The 8,794-nt window shown below is 41.8% G+C and overlaps 2 long non-coding RNA genes across 2 annotated transcripts in view; both read right to left on the reverse strand.

The window, feature by feature from the left end:
* LOC134741335 (uncharacterized) overlaps positions 1 to 1,329 on the reverse strand; it is a 52,948-nt gene extending 51,619 nt beyond the window's left edge. Inside the window, exons 1-2 of the long non-coding RNA XR_010127875.1 lie at positions 1,244 to 1,329; positions 142 to 235 (exon numbers count right to left, since the gene is read on the reverse strand). This is a non-coding gene — a long non-coding RNA (uncharacterized LOC134741335). The remainder of the gene's footprint in view (positions 1 to 141; positions 236 to 1,243) is intronic.
* Positions 1,330 to 2,849: 1,520 nt separating this feature from the next.
* LOC134741828 (uncharacterized) lies at positions 2,850 to 4,967 on the reverse strand. The gene is made up of 3 exons (XR_010127899.1): positions 4,911 to 4,967; positions 4,340 to 4,491; positions 2,850 to 2,982 (listed from the first exon to the last, which is right to left on the reverse strand). It is a non-coding gene; the product is annotated as an uncharacterized LOC134741828 (long non-coding RNA).
* Positions 4,968 to 8,794: the final 3,827 nt, after the last annotated feature.

The raw sequence follows: 8,794 nt of genomic DNA on the forward strand, positions 1-8,794 counted from the left end.
GTCGAAAAGGTTAAATACCTAAAGACACAGACTATAGGTAGATTTGTGTAAGATGTCCTATTTATTTACGGTACCTATTAAACAGTCATAGGGTTAAATACATAAGTTCGATAAATTGTCTTTCTCTTACGCTTCTGTTACACGTTAAACGCCATCGCAAGCCAGGCTGCACGCCTCTTCGCTGTCGAATTTGTTGGCGTTCCCCCCGCAGCCACCCCAGGTGTAAGAAACGCATCTGAAAAAAAAAAAACATTTCCAACAGACATCCCTTCCTTACTTATTGATACTGATCTTTATAATATCTTAACTTGCTTCATCTTGCGTTATAATATAAAAGTATAGTTTATTTTATTTTTTATCACATTGTTTTTATTTATTTATTGTGTACCTGACCTGACCACTTTTTTTGTTATTCCAAATTCCGAATTTCCTTTATTCCTTTCCGCGTTATTTCCTACCCTTTTACATGACGTTGGCTACGGACAACACCGCCCTCAAGTCCATCAAGAAGAAAAAAAAAACATTAAATTAGGAGTCACAAGAACTCGCCACCAAAAAGCCGCTTACATACAATCGAAGTTTTGCGATTATAGGAAAAAGACATAATACTTGTCTGGTATTAGTTTTTGTTGCTAAAAATTGTAATACAAAAAAAAATAGAGCGTGTAGAAGTTTGGTATGTAAAACTTTAAAAACAAAACCGACCAAGTGCGAGTCGGACTCGTGCACAAAGGGTTCCGTACCATTACGAAATACGGCAAAAATCAAGTTTGTTGTATAGGAGCCCCATTTAAATATTTATTTTATTCTGTTTTTAGTATTTGTTGTTATAGCGGAAACAGAAATACATCATCTGTGATTCAACTGTCTAGCTATCACGGTTTATGAGATACAGCCTAGTGCCAGACAGATGGACAGTGGAGTTTTAGTAATAGGGCCCCGTTATTAACCTTTGGGTACGGAACCGTAAAAATTGGGATAGGGTTTATTACATCTACTTTTTGAGGCAATTCCTGTTATCTTTTTGATGTGGGACATGAAAATGACAGTACTCCTTTCTCTGTCCCTCCTGGTACCTGCCCAGGTAGCAAAATGACGTCAAATGACGTCAGCGACGTCGTAATGACGTAATAATGCCGTCATTATGACGTCGCTGACGTCATTTTACGTCATTTTGCTACCTGGGTGGTACCTACTAATTTAGTTTTTTTTTTGTTTTATGTAAAATATTATCGCTTCTTACTTGTGTTCTCCAATATCGTAGTACCAGCTAACGCCATAGCACCAACTGGTCTCTAACGCCAATTTACATATACTCTTGTCTGTAACAAATATTATTCAACATACAAAAAGCGGTAAGTTGGCGACCAAGTTTCTAACGGTTCTAGGTGACCCTGACCTTTTCGGAGTGGGAAATGCATTTACGCACCGTCCCCCCGGCCGCGGGAAGGCCATTGATGGGGGGGGTGTGTGGGACTTGCCGCTCCTGTCCCCTCTCGGCGAGAGGGGAGGGAGAACTTGGCCCTACGCCCTACCCACTAAACCCACTCCGGCGTTTCACTCACTTTGCCGTTTGCGAGAGCGCCATTGGATCGAATACACTTCATTCCACCATGGCAGGTGACCCTGACCTTGGTCGAGGTGCAATGCGGGTGGTATAAGGTAGCTACTAAGGTAATAGTGGGTGCTTAACCAATCATGAAACTAAAACTGTGCCCTGAAGGGTAAATGTCTTAAGCCCATCGTTTTATGGACTTAACTAGACTCAACCTCATATCTGCAACAATCATTTGATGGAAATGTCGCTTTTCTTTCATTCGGAATACGGGTGTTTTTGTCATCAAATGAGTTTTGCAGATACGAGGTTGAGTAAGTATAGCGGCGATATGTTGCTTTACCGATATTAGCGAATGCATAAGTTTCAACAAAAATACCCTAATGACTTTATGTAATGTTTAATAATAATCTTTGCAGTTACCTTTGATTCAGACAAAATCCCGACGAATTGAAAACATCGTTTTTGAAGTTGGTTAAATAACATTACAATACCTTGAGAGAATATCAGCTATTACTTCCTGAATGTCAGAAGCCTTCTTACATACATTCATATGTAATAAAATATTTTCTACTCCAGCACTCTTATTTGTCGATTAAATGACTGCCAGTGAGATTGAAATCGACTTCATAAGAAGCGCGGCGCGCGGGGCCCCGGCGCAGTGTCCTTAGGATCTTAACAGCAGTGTTCTTAGGAATATACATATAATATTACTGGACCGCGGCGCCACGTGATTGATCAAATTCATTATAGTTGTCTAAACCGTTTCGAAATGAATATTATAATTGAGTTGTGAGTACTCAATTACAGTTTGGTATACGAAATCTTAATTCAACCATTACAGTCGAAGAGTAGAAAAAATACTATTATAAACCACTTATCAGAAGATACATACCTATTACATATTCATTCGATGCAAGGAAGACAAATGGGCCAAAGAAGTGACTGATTGGTATCCTAGGGAAGGAGGCAGAAAAAATCATAGGCCTCTACGAAGATGGGTAGACGACTACAAACCTATTGCTGGTGCCACTTGGCGGAGGAAAACCCATAATCGGGAACTTTGGAGGAACTTGGGGGAGGCCTATGCCGGAAAGCAAGACAATCTTGACTCCGATGTCTGACAGCGGAAATATAATAATAGTTTATTTATATATATTTAAGTTAAGATAGAAATAAGATTTTTCCATTATATTTTGTAAAACTAGTTAATAAGATTGTTAAATAAAGGCTTATTGAATTGAATTGAACATACCTATTTTGTTGCTTTCAAGTCTTTCAACTTCAACAGTGAGGTAATCAGTGTAGTGAGCAGTTCCATCTACGACGGCACTGCATATATAATACCCCGTATCATCTTCCTTGGCCGCAGATATGACCAGCGCATTGCCCTCTTGTCTTGTGCCGCTGGTGAATTGACCTTCCTCCTACATGAAACAATAAATACGATTCAATTACAAGTCTTCTGAAATAACGAAAGCTCTTTGGCTAGGGATAAACGTAGGGTAAACTCTATTAAATATATTAATAACGGGTCACTCACGTGTTTTAAGTCGAAAACGCTCGACATGTTTCACTCCGCGTTTCACTGGCGTTTTCGACTTAAAACACGTGAGTGACCCGTTATTAATATATTTAATATGTCTATGTCTCACGGAAGTTTTGTAGGGTAAACTCACATTATTTGGTAACACGCCTAATTCGGTGATACAAGTTTTGAAGCATGACACCGAGGAAAAATAGTGAATTAGGGCCTTTTAAATGGACCTCACGGCAAAGCCGCCGAAGCCGTGAAGCCGTGAGGTCCCATTTAAAAGGCCCTAATTCACTAGCTTCCCTGGGTGTCATGCTTCAAAACTTGTATCACCGAATTAGGCGTGTCACCAAATAATGCGAGTTTACCCTAAGTGTCGGAAAGACAAATCTGTCAATGTATAGCGGAAATTAGACACAGATATATCTCCCAGATAGATCTGACGGACACATCTACGTATATCTTTAGCCTTTCCCTATAATTATGTGTTTATTAAATATTGCAAACATTACTAAACCATAAGCCCGCTCCACACTCGTGCGTGTATCGCGGCGCGAAGCCGCGAACGCGAGTGTGGAGCGGGCGTCGTAGATCTGCGAAATCGACTCCACACTCGCGTTCGCGGAAAGGTATTAAGAATGAATGTGGAGGGAGGTACGAGGAGAGGAAAACTGAGGAAAAGGTGGATGGACTGTGTGAAAGATGATATGAAACTAACGCAAGTGAATGATGAGATGACGGGTGACAGAGAGGTATAGAAGGAAAAGACATGCTGCGCCGACCCCAAGTGAATGGGACAAGGGCAAGCGAATGATGACTCACGTTCGCGGCTTCGCGCCCGAAGATGGAGGGGGCTCTGGACAGCAGGGATTTTAAATGCAATCATCTAAAGCAAACGGCTGTCATAAAATGTTATCAACAATAATAAAACACTATCAATACTGCCATGCTGTCCCTGTCACACAATGTTATGTAACATTCCATAACAGCCAATGTGGAAGCACCATCAGTTCCTCCAAGAGCCACCATCAGTTCCTTCTTATGCCAAGAGCGCATAGACAAAATTGGGGCATTTTCTATGAAAAGGGACCTTATTGTCGATGGCGCTTACGCACAGCGCCGCTCAGCATTGTATTTATATCGGAGCATCGTTTATAATGGCGTAAGCGCCATCGACAATAAGGTCCCTTTTTATAGAAAATACCACAATTACTTCTCTTTTGGTACATGTCAGAATTGTCAGAAATTACCTTCGTCCACTGAACGATCGGCAGCGGATATCCCTCAGGATTACAGTCGATGGTTTTGCTCTCTCCCTCTGTCATTTTCACTTGTGACTCGCTGACTTTTACTTTAGGGGGATTTTGGTCTGACGGTCTTGGTTCAGCGACCGGTTCCACATCTGAAACGAAATATGTAATATTAGTCCTCTCTTAACTAACTTAGCGGTTTCACTCACGTATATTTTAGTCACGCGCATATGCCACACGATAGTTTAAATTTGATTATAGTTCTCTTATTTTCTAAGGCGGTTTACACATTGGATCCTTGATTGGATCATACCTTCTATCACAACTTGCAGGTAATCTGTCCACACTGGCGTCGCTTACTCAATGCCGGTGCACAAGTAGTCCCCCGCGTCACCGTCTTGCGCGTTATTACCAACTTGGTTCCGTCTTGTATAATGCTTAATACGTTAAGTTCATACCTTCTATCACACCTTGCAGATAATCCGTCCACACCGGTGTCGCTTGTACGATGCCGGTGGTAATTGTCAGCTTGGTTCCGTCTTGTATAACGCTTAATACGTCAAGTTCATACCTTCTATCACAACTTGCAGGTAATCCGTCCACACCGGTGTCGCTTGTACGATGCCGGTGGTAATTGTCAGCTTGGTTCCGTCTTGTATAACGCTTAATACGTTAAGTTCATACCTTCTATCACAACTTGCAGATAATCCGTCCACACCGGTGTCGCTTGCACGATGCCGGTGGTAATTGTCAGCTTGGTTCCGTCTTGTATAACGCTGAATACGTCAAGTTCATACCTTCTATCACAACTTGCAGGTAATCCGTCCACACCGGTGTCGCTTGCACGATGCCGATGGTAATTGTCAGCTTGGTTCCGTCTTGTATAACGCTTAATACGTCAAGTTCATACCTTCTATCACTATCACAACTTGCAGGAAATCTGTCCACACCGGTGTCGCTTGCACGATGCCGGTGGTAATTGTCAGCTTGGTTGCGTCTTGTATAACGCTTAATACGTCAAGTTCATACCTTCTATCACAACTTGCAGGTAATCTGTCCACACCGGTGTCGCTTGCACGATGCCGGTGGTAATTGTCAGCTTGGTTCCGTCTTGTATAACGCTGAATACGTCAAGTTCATACCTTCTATCACAACTTGCAGGTAATCCGTCCACACCGGTGTCGCTTGCACGATGCCGATGGTAATTGTCAGCTTGGTTCCGTCTTGTATAACGCTTAATACGTCAAGTTCATACCTTCTATCACTATCACAACTTGCAGGAAATCTGTCCACACCGGTGTCGCTTGCACGATGCCGGTGGTAATTGTCAGCTTGGTTGCGTCTTGTATAACGCTTAATACGTCAAGTTCATACCTTCTATCACAACTTGCAGGTAATCTGTCCACACCGGCGTCGCTTGCACGATGCCGGTGGTAATTGTCAGCTTGGTTGAGTCTTGTATAACGCTTAATACGTCAAGTTCATACCTTCTATCACAACTTGCAGGTAATCTGTCCACACCGGTGTCGCTTCCACAATGCCGGTGCAAACGTAGTCCCCTGCGTCACCGTCTTGCGCGTTGGTTATTACCAACTTGGTTCCATCTTGTTTAACACCGTTGCTGAATTCGCCTTCTCCCTTTAAGCAAAGATAGATATAACTCCGTAATAGATGGATACAGTCTAAAGAAAAAACGTGCCTCGAAAATCAAGAAAATTTGATTCTCGTTCAGAGGGCGCTACTAGCTTTGGCCTACTGTAAATGTTGCATAAATTTGATTTATGTGCAATCCTTAAAAAATATTATAAATCAGACAGTAGCTCTGTCTGTATGTCTGTCCGTCTGTCTGTTAATTACCTCCTTACGCAAAATGGTTGTCGATTTGCGGAAAATATCAAGCAAAACTAACTAAATAACTACCTCCTTACGCTAAAACCGCCGAACCGATTTAGATATAATTTGGTATGGGGATAGTTTGAGAGTCGAGGAAGGACATGGGATAGTTTTTATCAATCATCATCATCATGCAGACCAAGTCGCGAGCAGAACATAAGCTAGTAAGTATATAAAAGTTATCTTAATTTATGCACTACTCAATATGGTTCCCAACAATATGGACCTCAGCGAACTCGGCGCCGTCGACTGGACAGAAACGGCTTTGGGCAGAGTAGCATGGCGGACTTTGGTGTCGGAGGCCAAGATCCACTTCGGGTCGTCTCGCCACAGCAGTAAGTAAGTAAGCAATATGGTTCCCGCCGGGGCGCATGCGGTCGAATGCTGATGCCCTGCGGCTGCGGCACCCAATCTAACACGGAGTCGGCACTCGTTGGTGGTTTTAGACGGTAGTCCTCTGGTTAGACCGTCATCCCCCCTGGTTCCTCCGGACCAGGTGGCATGCGTAAACGCATTTCCCCAACGTAAAAAGAAGTACTCAATGTGGTGTTGTCACGAAGTTTTGTATTTCACGTATCTGGCTGTTCTCTATAAGTCTCATTTTTCCACCGATTTTCGTTAAATTTTGTGAGCATATACTTTCATTACATTACACGGTTTTATTAATTCAGTTCTTGAGCGTTTTCAAAATGGTGAATAGGTACATTTATTCAGATTAAAGCTGTGCAAAAACAGATTAATAATATTGCAAATCTTTGCTCCACTGGACCCTCGGTAGCGGGGACCCCTTAAGAATGCAGTCCACAGTCCTACTTTACCCTCTTGCTATCTTCAGTGCACGTTGACGGTGACTAGGGCTTGTGGTGGCTATATTTGTGGTAGTTATTATATTAAGTACGTATATAAGTTAGGTCTATCTCAGGTTACCTTGCTCCACTGGACCCTTGGTAGTGGGGACCCCTCAGGTGTGCAGTCCACAGTCGTACTTTCCCCTCTTGCTATCTTCAGTTGGCGCACGTTGACAGTAACTAGGGCTTGTGGTTGCTATATTTGTGGTAGTTATTATATTAAGTACGTATATAAGTTAGGTTTATCTCAGGTTACCTTGCTCCACTGGACCCTTGGTAGTGGGGACCCCTCAGGAGTGCAGTCCACAGTTGTACTTTCCCCTCTTGCTATCTTCAGCTGGCGCACGCTGACGGTGACTCTAGGGCTGGATTTTGGTGGCTGTATTTGTGGTTGCGGTGGTACATCTACATAGAAAACAACACGTCATAACACTTTAAACTCTCGCGTTTTTTACACATATTTAATGTCATTACCGGGTCTAATACATACATACATACATATAATCACGCCTATTTCCCGGAGGGGTAGGCAGAGACCACGGATTTCCACTTGCTACGGTCCTGACATACCTCTTTCGCTTCCTTCACTTTCATAACATTCTCTTGACCTGGCCTTTCTTCAGGATTTCCCCGATCTGATCTACCGGGTCTAACGCGATTTAATTTCATTATTTTACCCTTTTTCCGACGTTTCAGCTAGGTTGCACTAATTATGTTAACGTTAATGACATTAATTATGTTAAGGTGGTTCGACTAGGTTACCCAAAGCTTAAACCCCGCTAGATGGCGTCACTTTCGCAAATTTTCAGGTTTTATTTTTTTGTGGAATAGTGTTGGTATCTGTATACTTAAAAGTATGTTTAGCGCACTCTTTACATAAATATTGAACTATTATAATAAACATTGAATACTTCATTAGTGCAAAAAACACTTTTAAAGTCGACAGAGTGTTTCTGTCATGCTATTTCCTACTCACACATGCAAACAGTGTTTCCGTGATGCTTGTAGTAGACAATTTCATGCAGTGTAAGTATGCTGCAATGGCGTTGCGGTATGTTCGTGGAAATACGTGCAAGACGATTAGGGTTCGAGACTGGTACGTCAGGGGTACTTTTTTTTTGTCCTTTTTGTGTTATGTTTCTTATACCTTTTAGTCTTCGAATTCTTGTCCGATTCCGATATAACCGAAATATATTTCAGTGATATCGGAAACGGCTCTAACGATTTCGATGAAATTTGTCGTAAGGGGTTCGATCTAGCTAGGTCTTATCTCTGGGAAAACGAGCATTTTTGAGTTTTTACTTATGTTTTCTTTTTCTTCCAGATATTCAGTATTATTAATAAATTCGTTTATAACGTTTTATAAAAATATGTGACGTTTTGAACTAAAAGGTACCACATTGTCGGTTGTCGATTAGGTTGATTTCATTTTGAAGCTTTATGGAAATATGACAACAATAAGTAGGTACCCGTTTGGTTGAAAACGCCACATATATTGAAAACCTGACTTTCACAAATCTCACCTTTTTGGGTTCTTCCAACTCAGAAAGGATGGAGAATACTGACGATTCTTAGTAGCACTAGCCCAAGGAAGTCCTGGTTTGTAAGTGTCAGGTATCAGTTTTTTTTTAAAGCGCTAAATATAGTTCTACAAGTAAAGCAATCCCTTACTGCCCAGCCTCTATAGTATTTTTCAAACTGGAAGGGTACGATG

Source organism: Cydia strobilella, chromosome 5, assembly GCF_947568885.1.
Source record: "Cydia strobilella chromosome 5, ilCydStro3.1, whole genome shotgun sequence".
NCBI classification, from domain to species: Eukaryota; Metazoa; Arthropoda; class Insecta; order Lepidoptera; family Tortricidae; genus Cydia; species Cydia strobilella.